This window comes from Bubalus bubalis, chromosome 12, assembly GCF_019923935.1.
Source record: "Bubalus bubalis isolate 160015118507 breed Murrah chromosome 12, NDDB_SH_1, whole genome shotgun sequence".
In the NCBI taxonomy this organism is placed as follows: Eukaryota; Metazoa; Chordata; class Mammalia; order Artiodactyla; family Bovidae; genus Bubalus; species Bubalus bubalis.
In genome coordinates this window covers 61,978,832-61,991,534 of record NC_059168.1, presented here as the reverse complement: position 1 = coordinate 61,991,534, position 12,703 = coordinate 61,978,832, and the positions used below count along the sequence as shown (strand labels likewise).

The following is a 12,703-nucleotide window of genomic DNA, read 5'->3' as shown; positions in this document are numbered from 1 at the left end:
ACTCCAAAATTCGTGCCTGGAGAAGTCTATGGCCAGAGGATCCTGGTGGGCTGTTACAGTCCATGGTGTTGCAAATAGTTGGACACGACTGAGGGACAGCATGTGCATGAGTATGAGCTATAGAGTAAGTTAGAGAACTTGAATGGGTTTCCATTTGATAGGTTTAAGGTTTGCTATTTAGAAAAAGAGTTTCCCAGGTGGCTCAGTGGTAAAGAAATCTACCCCAGTGCAGGAACTTGGTGGGCTACAGTCCATGGGGTCCCAGAGTCGGACGTGACTGTGCACATACATTGTAGAGAAAAGAGGGGCTAGTGCTCGTATCTAACTAACTGCAAAATTCTTTTTCTGATTGTTCCTACAACTATGTTCCCTTTCCCTTCTGTATTTATATTGGCATATGAAAGTATAGTTTCTGTCAAACAAGTCATTAAAAATGGTATTTACTGATTGAGAAACATGTTAGTCTCACAATTGCCCCATACACAAATACGTGCTGAGCATATAGCAAACATGACATAGGCTTTCATAGGTGTTGCAGCATTAGAAAATTTGCCCATTCTCCATCTAATGAGAATATCTGACCCCGGTGACTATCACCATTCATAATTCTCAACAGGTTTAATAAAGATAATGCCAGATACACTGTTAGTAATAGGGTAGCTAAATATTGCCTTGATATTTGCTTCATTTGAGGGCAATAATGATTTCTATCAGTTATTCTTAATTTTCTGTGATCTGTGCTTTCTGGAAATTAATACTAATTACATATCTCTACACATTTGTTTTCAATTTGGCCTTTCTTTTTAATACTGCAATGATTTAAGGGATAACAGGTGAACATATTAATCTGAAATATACCTACTTCTAAATTAAATTCCTTATCCAGTTAATAGTCTTTTGTTATGTTTTTGGCAAACCTGATCATCAGCATTTAGTTTTAGATTTAGATTCATGATTATGAACTGTTCTGTGAATTAGTAAAAACAAAATCATGCTGGATCCCTGAAAGAACTCAGTGCAATACTCAACATGTATTTTCTTCCTATGGTTTGTTATCTACAAATGGATGATAAGGAAAGCAAACCTGTCTGTCTTGTGCTAGTGTCTGAGAGATACTTCATAGCTATTCTCTAACCCAAGTGCCAACTACGGCAACTTGGAATCTTTTTCCGAGCAAGGTCGGGTATAAGCGCACATATTTTTTAAAAGGCCAAACCACTGGGTATAAGGCAGCTTTTGAACTACTGTTGGTTTCCTGATGTGGTTTCAAAATATAGGAACTTGTTGCATCCATTTCATAGTATAATCTATGAACTGATTCTAGATTTAAAGTGAATTATTTTTCTCTCTGGCCTTTGGTGAAATTTGGTGGGTCTTTCCTTGTGTAATGTATGTAACGTGTGTAATCTGGTTTTACCCAGGATTTAGGAGAGTTTCTTTATTATTTTTATAGTTAAATTTAGTTCATGTTGGAGATTATTGTTCTCATTCTCCTTATTACAAAATTGTAGAAAATTGAATTTAGAACAATATAAAGAATTTCCTCTCAACTATTTTTGTTTCTTCTCTATTGTCCTTCCCTTCCCCCAACCTTAGCTCTTTAGTGGGTAAAATAAAGAGTTATGTTTGCAGTTTTCAAAATGACTTCTTAGAAGTGAAATTGGAAACTTTTTTTTTCAATCTCCAACGGTAAGAGTTACATTTTCACTTTTGATTTGATAAAACACATGAAACACACTAGCTGATAAAATAAGCATTCAAAAGGCCCTTTTCTCTCTTTTAAAAAGTATCCTAACACATTCTCTTTCTTGTGGATTCTATTAACTGGATTAAGATCACCAGCCCTCCGAAACCAGGCTAAATTGGATTACTGTTGAGAATCATAGTGAGGAGGTATTAAATAATACACATACACACACACACTCTTCAAGTATTTCAATCAAAGAGCAGGAAGAACTGGTTCCACGGCTAGACAAGTGTGATAGGTGCCTGAGAGGAAGGCCTGGAACTTGGGCAAAACTTGGGATTTGGTGGGAGAAGGCCTCCATAGGGAGTGCACTATTTCCAGAGTCCAGTGGATTGTTGGGCAGGGGGTGACCTTAAACCTTTCAAAGGACACTTAACTGGGAAACTCTGAACAGCCTTCACTTTAAAGGGGTGAAAGGAGAGGTGGAATGTTGTGGAAGTATCTGCTTTAATAGGTGCTGAGTGATTGAGGGATGTTTGGTGTCGGTTGGTCGAGGGGTTGGGCGAGGGCCACCCTGAGGGGTCGCATACAGACCCCGGAAGGCGGCAAGCGGCACCTGGCTGCAGCCAAGAGCACCTGGGGGTGGGGGAGGGGTCGTAGGGAAAAGTCGAGTTCAGCGTGGGTTTCTGTCTCTGCCTGGGGAGTTATTAGAGATTAGAGGAGGCGCTGAGCAGCCGCGCGGGGTATTCCCCGCTCCGGGGTAACGCCGGCGGCGCCCGCTCCAGGCCCAGCCCTCCCGGGACGGCAAGCGCTCCCCCCGGCCCGGGCCGCGGCCTCCCGCCCCGGTGGAGCCGCGCGGTGGATTGTGGGCTGGGGGCTGCGGCGGCCTCCCGGCGGCCTCCGACACTGTCTCCCCGGACCTAGCCAGACCGAGGCGGGCGGGCGGGGTGAGGAGAAGCAGTAGAGCAGGGAGCAGAGTCGCTAGGGGTAGTGGTCGCGGCGCGGCGGCGGCGGCGGCGGCGGCTCCTCTGGAGGCCGGGGATGTGGGAGAGGCGGTGGCAGCAGCGGCGGAGGCGGCGCTGCGGACCCGGGGGAAACTGCTGGCTGACAGGACACCCGGGAGAGACGTGAGGGAGCCGCCGCTGCCGCCTCTCACCCCTGAGCGGAGCTGGGCTCGAGAGGGCGGCCCTGTGCTCCCCCGGCCGACGGGCCAGCCGGCGCGGGGCGGGGGCGGGAAGCCGGGCTCGGGCCCAGCCGGGCTCCGGGCGGCGGCGGCCGCGGAGCAGCAGCCTCGGCGCGACGTGGAGGCTTGGAGGCGGCGGCGATGCACTAGGCCTCGCTCTAGGGCGGCTGCCCGGGACCCGCAGGTAGGTGTCGGGCCGGCCCCACGCGGCCCCCAGCGCTTCGCGGCCCACCCTCGCCCCGACTTGCCGTGGAGGGAGGACAGAGACCCCACCCCCTCTGTCTCCTCCCAGGCCCAAGCCGGCGGAGTTTCGGTCACAACTGACCAGCGCCGAAGCTTCCATTCCTCCCGGCCACCACCTCCTCCTCTTCCTTCTCACTCTCCCGCCGGGATCCGGGCCGGCAGCTGTACTCTTCGCCCCTAGCCCGCGGCTGCGACGCCGCTCTCGCCCCTCTCGCCCCTCTTGGGATTTCGGCTGTGGAACTTCCACCACCCTCCTTAGACGCTGCCCCCAAACTTTCCCTTTCTTTTTCTAACCGGGCCCTTAAGCTGCTTTTTGATCCTACTGAAATAATTGAAATTTAAAAAGTAATTTTTTCTTCCTGGAGATGGCCAGCCCAGAAAATAACTCGGTGTTTTGCAGTTTGGCAGTTTAGCTCGCAATCATTTTGTTCAATAATTAATTTTCTTCAGTTATACATCTTTCCGTCTCTGCATTGATACAAAGGCAGGCCTTACCTGCCCTCCTGTCGTTGACAGGGGAACTTTTGCCTGCCCATTATGATTAACACTTGGTCTGTCCGTGTGCTGAGTTTGGGATGGTATTTTTAGAATTTTGGCTGACCCGGGTTGCAGTTTGTTTTTAAGAGTTCCCCATTAACTAGATTTATTTTGATCTTTATTTAGGCTCTCTTTACTTTCGAAGAATTCAGTTGGAATGTTTTTGTGTTTTGTTTTTAATTGGTTCTGTGTCTGATTTCTCAAACCCCAGGGCAGTCTTAATAGTAAATGCTTTAAAAAGGCAAGTGATGTCATGATAGTGTACTGAGAAATGTTATTGTGGTAACTTAAATTGCAGATTTTGACGGACATTCAGGTTGACTTTTATATCTGATGAAGTGTTCTATTTGGAAAAGTAGCTTGAGAGCCTTAATGACTTCTAAGATGGAATGATGGGATTTGTTTGATTGCAGTCAGATTCTGATTTCCTGGAAATAGGTATTACTTGATTGTTCATAGTTGTCATCATTGCTTATGATAGGTTTTGATAAAAATCAATGTGCAAATTTTGGGTGCTTGATAGTTATGGTCTAAGGGATTAGATGTTTGCGATTTTATTGTGATTTGGCTATTTTAAAATGGTACTCTCTTAATTTTAGAATTATTGCGTTATCAGGACAGGCATTACAACCTGAGGATCACTTTTAAAAGAAATTAAAAATATCTCTATGGTTTTCTTTACAAAGAGTGAACTACAACAAAACTGTAAAGACTGTCCCTCTTTGGTTGTTGATGATGATGTTAATATATTTTGCTCTTAGAGAGGTTTTGACTTTTCACTTTCATGCATTGGAGAAGGAAATGGCAACCCACTCCAGTGTTCTTGCCTGGAGAATCCCAGGGACGGGGGAGCCTGGTGGGCTGCCGTCTATGGGGTCGCACAGAGTTGGACACGACTGAAGCGACTTAGCAGCAGCAGCAGAGAGGTATTGTTACCCTAACATTTGGCTTTCTGAAATGTTTTTCATTGTGTTTAAGTTATCCAAAGTTTATTAGAAAAGATGATTAAATTTGTATTTATTTTCTGGAAAAGTTAATTTCTGGATAGGTATTAAGTTTTTGTCAGAATTAAAATCAAATCTTACACAACTCTTGAAATGGGAAACTTTGCAGAATTTGTTCTTAATCACATTCCTTTCCTATCAATAAGAGTTGATTAAAATTCTTTTTCTGCTTTAAGCTTTTTACAATATTTATTGAGTAGGGTACACTTATTTAAAGTGTTAAATTCGTCCATTTTTAGGTAATTTACATAGTTGTGCAACCATTACCATAATGTAATTTTAGAACATTTTCATCACCCCAAAAAGAAACCTCTGCCCATTAGCAGTTACTCCCCATTCTCCCCACTCCACCCTACCCCCAGACGTAGGCAACCACTAATCTACTTTCCATCTCAATATTTGCCTGTTATGGTTCACTCATATATACAGTATTACTCCCTGAAAAATTTTTCTTTTAATTTCCACGTTTAAAATAGTTTGAGTCAGGCAATAATCAACTGATCACTGGTATTAAAAAGTGATATTTTAAACAGGTGACATCCTGTTTGGTTGTATTCATCATAGATTACTACTGGAGAAAGAAAAGTTAGCATGAATGACTTCAGTGATCTGAGGAGGTGGTTTAGTCAGCTGGGAGTCAGTAAGTAAAAGCTGAAGGAGTGTTTTTGCCATTGGATATTAGAGTTGAAAAGATCTTAAAGGTCATCTGCTTACTTCTACTTCCTTCACAAATAGATGGCGGGAACCAGATGAGGAAATCTGGAGTGGAAGCTTGAATCTCTAGGACACATGATTTAAGAACCACAGTGTTACCATGTAAAGCAAGAAATGGGGATTTGCGAGTTAGAACTGTTAAGATCTTATGTGTATATAAGTATGTACGTATATATGGATGTATGTATTTGACATTTTACTAGCAGAGTAGTGAGAGAACTGGACATTTCCCCATCTTTGGGATGGAGGGAGGAAGGGGACGATACATGCGATTCATATTACAAAATCCTATAAAATGCTTTAAGCTAAAGGAAGATGGCATATATATTATTTAGGTATCTTTTTGTACTGTTACCATCTTAATTTTTTAAAAATCCACATTTTAGAAACACAATAAAAAAAAAATTATACAGGGCTGGTTGGAGGCCTCTTTTTTCCAAGACCTAGGACCCTAACTTTTAAATTGGTGGTACTCAAAGAGGGGCAGTTTTGCCCTCCGAGGGATATTTGGAAATGTCCAAAGACATTTTTGATTTCACAGCTGAGGGTTGCGTGCTGTTGGCCTCTAGCCAGGGATGTTGCTAAATATCTTATAATGTGCAAGACATATCCCATTCTACCCTGCCTCCCCCCAACCTCCTGACACACACAACAAAGAATTATCTGACCCTAAATATCAGTAATGTTCTAATCCTGTGGTTTGCATGATTCTGGTAAGGGCCTGAGCTAACGTTCCTGACTTCCACCAGATGGGAAAATATTCTCATTGGGCTCTGTTTGGTGGGTAAGGTTAAACTTTAGGTCCGCTGGCAATTCTCTCTCTTTGCAAGAGGAGGCAGTGAGGGAAGAATCTATGACATAATGCAGATACTTTAAAGTCTGCTTAGTTGTCTTCAAATCTGAAGTAAAAGAATTGATTTTCTTTCTGAAAATGGCAGCCTTATTTTATTGCAGATTTGAGCTATTATGTTTTGAATTGTTCATTACTGGTACATAGGTCTTTGAATTTAAAATAGATAAATAGTGTTTTCTTTACCTAGATTATTTTTTTTTTCTGGTAGCTTCAACTGCCAAGGAAGAGAAGTAAGCTGTGTTTTAATTAATTAATAATGTATATGATGATATAGAAAAATTCAAAGCTTACTCATGAATCGCATCTTTTTTTCTTATTGGCCCCCCTTTTTGAAAAAATTATTTCTTTTTGGTTGTGCTAGTCTTGATTGCTGCATGCAGGCTTTCTCTAGTTGCAGTGAGCAGTTCTACTCTTCATTGTGGTTCGCAGGCTTTTCACTGCAGTGGCTTCTCTTATTGTGGAGCATAGGCTCTATGTGAACAGGCTTCAGTAGTTGCAGAATATGGGCTCAGTAGTTGTGGAGCATGGGCTTAGTTGCCCCAAAGGCATGTGAGATCTTCCAGGACCAGGGATCGAACTGGTGGCCCCTGCATTGGCAGGCAGTTTCTTTACCACAATGAGAGTAAAAAGTGAAAGTGTTAGTTATTCAGTCCTGTCTGACTCTTTGCGACCCCATGGACTGTAGCCTGCCAGGCTTCTGTGTCCATGGGATTCTTCTGGGGAGAATACTAGAGTGGATAGCCGTTCCCTTCTCCAGGGTTCTTCCTGACTTAAGCTTGAATCTGGATCTCCTGCATTGCAGGCAGGTTCTTTAACATCTGAGCCACTGGGGAAGCCCCCTTTACCGCAGTACCACCAGGGAAGTCCTAGGCCTCACTTTTGACTCTTATTTAATTTCTTTGTAGCAAGTTTAATTTGGTGATGAAAGGAGATTGAAAAGTTGGAATCACTTTTGTTATTTACCAGCCTTATGACTTTATTAGATAAATTACCCAATCTTTCTGAGCCTCAGTTTTCTCATCTATAAGGTAGGAATAGCGGTAATTTTGGTATTTTAAAGTTATTGTGAGAATTAAATGAGGTAATATGTTAAGATGCTATGTCAGCTATAAAATACTATATGAGTTAGTTACTGTACCTGAAATTAATATAATGTTGCATGTTAATTATGCTTCAATTAATAAAAAAAAGAGTTACTTGTTTCAGAGGATTCAAATTAGAAAGGGATATAGATGGTGCTGAAGCAAGAATCCAGAAAGCCAGGCAGAGAAGTAACTGCTGAAAACCTCTCTAGGGAGAAGAGAGTTCTAAAAATATATTGATAATAAACTAGTGAAAGAACTAGTCAGTTCAGTTCAGTCACTCAGTCATGTCTGACTCTTGGCAGGCCCATGGACTGTAGCTCGCCAGGCTTCCCCGTCAATCACCAGCTCCCTGAGTTTGCTCAGACTCATGTCCATCGATTTGGTGATGCCATTCAACCATCTCATCCTCTGTCATCCCCTTCTCTTCCTGCTTTCAATCTCCCAGCATCAGGGTCTTTTCCAAAGAGTCAGTTCTTCACATCAGGTGGCCCAAATATTGGAGCTAGTACTATCACCATAATTTGAAGCTCTTTGACCTAGAGGCAGACTGACTTCCTTCAGTAGCACCTGAGGGCATCACCATTACAACATAATATAAAACAGATTATTAAAATGGTGAAATTGAGTTATCAAGGAAAGATTACCTTGTTTTCAAAATATGCTGTTTGAAAAGCCATAAAAAATGTATAATTTAAGAATTAAAAATTTCAAAAGTGCCTTATACAAAGAGTTTTGACCTTACCAAGGGTAAACTATAGTTATCCTGGATCATTTCCCTTATTGGGAATAATCCCTTCTGCCTTCATTTATTATTCATGCCTTCCTTTTTTCTAGAAGAATTTTTCTACCTCTGGTAATTGCTCTTCACATGTGAGGATTTAATTGAAGACATAGGGGTTTTAAACCTATCCACTATTTGTAAAATCCCATTTATTTCTAGATTTGTTTCTTTATTATTTTTCAACATCCTTTTTTATACAATAAAGAAATGTTTTGATTTTTCTGTATGTTTGATAGTTCATTGTTGTGCATTGTGTGAAATACTTGAAATGAATGGGGAGAAATGTAATCTTAGAATTTTGTTAAACTGGTCAGTTTTCCTTCACAATCATACAAAAGTAAAACTGCAGATAAAACAGAGTTCCAGCTATCCAGTGAGATTTTTTTGGACAGCATGAGGGTAGAATGGTTGGAGACAGTATTCAAAATAAGTCATGTTGTGGTATTGGTAGGATTTTTTAAAAAGTATGGTGAACTTTAATGGGAACCCACTTCAGTATTCTTGCCTGGAAAATCCCATGGATGGAGGAGCCTGGCAGGCTACAGTCCAAGGGGTCGCAAAGAGTCGGACATGACTGAGCGACTTCCCTCTCACTTTCACTTCATGGTGAACTTAAAAAATAATCAGATTGTAGGAGGTTCCCTGGTGGTCTAGTGGTTAGAATTCCAGGCTTTCATTGCTGTGACCCAGGTTCAGTTATTGGGAAACTGAGATCCTGCAAGCCACAGCTGGTATGGCCAAAAACAAAAAACAAAAAAAATCAGATTGTAGAAAGTGGGGGCAAATTTTCATGTCATAAATGCTACTAATTTGAATAATTTATATTCAATTAGTTAGCTTTTTGATTAAAACTAAGTTCAGAGATTAGGTGTTTGTGTATGAATATTGTGGTAATATGTCATGTTTTATAATGTTTTTTTTTCCCCTATGGAGTGAATAATTTTGAAATCATAATAGTTATCAAGAAAGTTTGTGACCTGGTTTGTTCTGTTTTCTTTTTCAGTCTGGCTAAATAAAATCCTAAGCTATAGCAGTGTCAGTTGGAATGGAGAGCAAGGGCTGGATTTCTGATTAAGAGTAGAGTCCATAGGACAATTTAAATTGGTGCAGAAACTGAAGAATGTAGAGAGGTCAAAGAGTTAAGTTGGCCCTATTTGTCTTTAGCTTGGTAAGCTAGATAGAGAAGGAAGGTAGAGAAGGGTGGATAAAGATAGTGAATTTAAGTTTTGGATATCTTGAATTTTAGGTGTCTCTGAGAGTTGCAGGTAAAGATACGCCCAGTAAGCAGTTACAGATTTGGGTATGGACTACTGACAAGCAGTTAGAGAAAATATGAAATCCATCTAGTTTTTTCCATCTTCTCTACTGTTATCTGAGTTGAGTCTGTTGTCATCTCTCACCTACATTATTACAACTTTCCTATTTCATCTCTTCTAGTCTTAGTCCTCTCCAGTCCATTTTCAGTGTTACAATCAGTGATCTTTCTTAAGGGAAAATTTGATTATTATCATTCCTCAGTTAATTTATTTCTGTGATTTTCTTTTATCCTCATGATGAAATCCATATTCCCTATTGCTTTAGCAAATTTATAAATTCATTTAAGTTCTTTTCCCAATTTATCTCTCGAGTCTAGTGACTCTCCACAACTCCCTGTTCCCCTTAAATAAACAGATTGAATTACTTGTGGTTTCTGACAGTAGGCTCTCTCTTCCCTCCAAACCCTTGTACTTACTATTCCCTATTCCTGAAGGGTTCTCCTTATCACACTCTTTTCCCCCTTCATCTAACTGACTCGTTTCTGCTTATCTTCAGTTCTTAGTAAGCCTTCATTGGTCCATTGATTCATATTATTATTACTGAAAAGTTTTAAACTCACAAAAAAGTCAAAAGAATAGTAGAATGAACACACACACATTTTGCCAAACCTGGTAACAGGATATGGATATTACAGTGCTTCATTCTTAATACTTAAGCATGTATCTCCCAGTTACAGGGACATTCTCTTATATAACTACAATACCATCATGATACCTAGTAATATCAACAATTGCTCAATAACATTATTAAACATATGGTCCATACTTAAATTCTCCTATTCGTTCCAAAATTCTTTATAGATTTTTTTCTCCCTTTAGTGCAAGATTCGGTCAAGAGTCATATGTTGCATTTGGCTTCTATGTCTCTTCAGTCTTTCTCAGTCTGAACTAGTCTCATTGTCTCCCTTTCTTCTTGGGTTTAGCGTTTGAAGAGTAGAGGTGTTTGTCCTCCATATTCTGAATTAGTCTTTTTTTTTTTATGATTCGATTCTGATAGAATATTTCTGATGAGAATACAAAACAGGTGATATATACCTATCACTTTATCACATTAGGAGACACCTAATACCAGGCTGTCCTCTGTTGGTGACTCTAGCTTGATCATTTGGTAAGAACTGACAGATCTCTACTATTTAATACATGATTGACTTTGTGATACTTTGTGGCCATGTAAATATCATGTTCCTAACAATCTTTTAAACTTAAGGTTTTAGCATCCCCATTAATGACCTTTGCTTGGATCAGCCATTTGCATTGGAGCATTACAAATAGTGATATTTCTAATTCTTTCATTCCGTCTACATTTATTACCTTCGCTGACTTTTGAGAGAAGTGAGAGCAGAAATGCTGAATATAAGCAACTGAATTTAGAAATCAAGTCATTTCTCACCTTTTCCAGAGCCAAGTAAGTAGTGAAGATGAAAGATGGATTGCTAAGGAGGTAGACAAGAAAGAGAATAGAGGTTTGCCAGCGAAGAGAGAGAAGACTAATTAGCTTGAATAGATAGAGCTGAAGGAAAGAACTTTAGTACTTGACTTTTTTTTTTTTTTTTTTTTTTTGATGAATTGGTGAAATTGACAATAGGAGAGTCAGGAAATAATTCATAGAACAAGGTCTTGGAGTGGAGAAAGATGAGATCAAGAACAGCAGTTTGGGGGATTAACTCTGGAAAAGAATGGACATCTTATACTGTACTCAGAAAGTTTAGGAGTTGTGTGTAGGTGAGAATTAGGTATGTTAGGGTATGAATAGAGAAGGCAATGGCACCCCACTCCAGTACTCTTGCCTGGAAAATCCCATGGGCAGAGGAGCCTGCTAGGCTGCAGTCCATGGCGTCGCTAAGAGTCCGACACAACTGAGCAACATCACTTTCACGTTTCTCTTTCATGCATTGGAGAAGGAAATGGCAACCCACTCCAGTGTTCTTGCCTGGAGAATCCCAAGGACAGGGGAGCCTGGTGTGCTGCCGTCTGTGGCGTCGCACAGAGTCGGACACAACTGAAGCGACTTAGCAGCAGGGTATGAATGGAAGAAGTCATATCTGAGGACTTAATTTTATTGATATGTGGTAGATAGTTACTTTTTGAGCATGAGATTGGAGGTAAGCTAGGGAACATTAAAGTAATGAAGTTTGTTATAAACACTGTGGGGACTGGGAAAGCGAAGTTCTTGAGGATAAATAAGTGAAAGGACTGCTGAGCAGAACCTCATTTGAGATCGGAACTCATAAATGTATAATCTGCATGTTTTACATAAATTTTCTCTGGCTGTATTCTGCAGCCAGAAACAAAAGCAAAGACAGATTGTATTGAAGATGGATGAGCAAGGAGAAAATTAAACATGCAAGGGAGACTGTTGAAGTTATTGACCATGAGATCCAAGCTAAGTAGAGAAGCTTGTAAGGCAGAACTGGGCTAAGAGACCCAAACACTGGGGAGAGGTGTAGAGGTAATACCAAGCAGTAATTCATTAAAATGCTGTTTCATTGTTGGTTTGGGATTATAGTACTAATGAACTTCATAGTTACAGTTACTTACTTTATACCTCAAACTAACATTTAAATATTTTCATTCTTGAATCACTTACTGACTCACTGCAGATGAGTTTCTAGCTATTTTGCTTTATTTTTCTCTCTAAAAAAATTTTTAGCAGCATCATCTTTATTATTTTTTATAGAGTACATACTTCTTTAGATTATTTGAAGACCATTCCCTTCAAGGACCTAGGTAAAATATATAGTTTATTAATAAAGATCGACTTAACACTAGATTATTTTTACTCTAGAAAAAAGCAAGGCAGGATAACCTAAACAGTGGATAAATCCTAGTGTCATTTTTGTCCTTCTTGAGAATACTGCTGCTGCTGCTGCTGCTAAGTCGCTTCAGTTGTGTCCGACTCTGTGCGACCCCATAGACGTCAGCCCACCAGGCTCTCCTGCTCCTGGGATTCTCCAGGCAAGAACACTGGAGTGGGTTGCCATTTCCTTCTCCAATGCATGAAAGTGAAAAAGTGAAAGTGAAGCCGCTCAGTCCTGTCCGACTCTCGGCGACCCCATGGACTGCAGCCTACCAGGTTCCTCCGTCCATGGGATTTTCCAGGCAAGAGTACTGGAGTGGGGTGCCATTGCCTTCTCCGTCTTGAGAATACATTATTATGTAATTTCCTTTTAGCAACTACTTTCAAGGTAGGGTAGATTATATAGATTTTATTTTAATTTTAATATTTTTGTAGACATGTTAATAAGTGTCTACCGATTTACATATTTTAGACATTTGTATTCTCCAGTAACTTTGAATGAG

The 12,703-nt window shown here is 40.6% G+C and overlaps 1 protein-coding gene across 1 annotated transcript in view; it reads left to right on the top strand.

Annotated features, from left to right (window-relative positions):
- The first annotated feature begins 2,920 nt into the window (after positions 1–2,920).
- Positions 2,921–12,703, top strand: part of VPS54 (VPS54 subunit of GARP complex) — a 101,764-nt gene continuing 91,981 nt past the window's right edge. The window contains exon 1 of the mRNA XM_006064792.4: positions 2,921–3,054. The gene's annotated coding sequence lies outside the window, so the exon portion shown is untranslated. The remainder of the gene's footprint in view (positions 3,055–12,703) is intronic.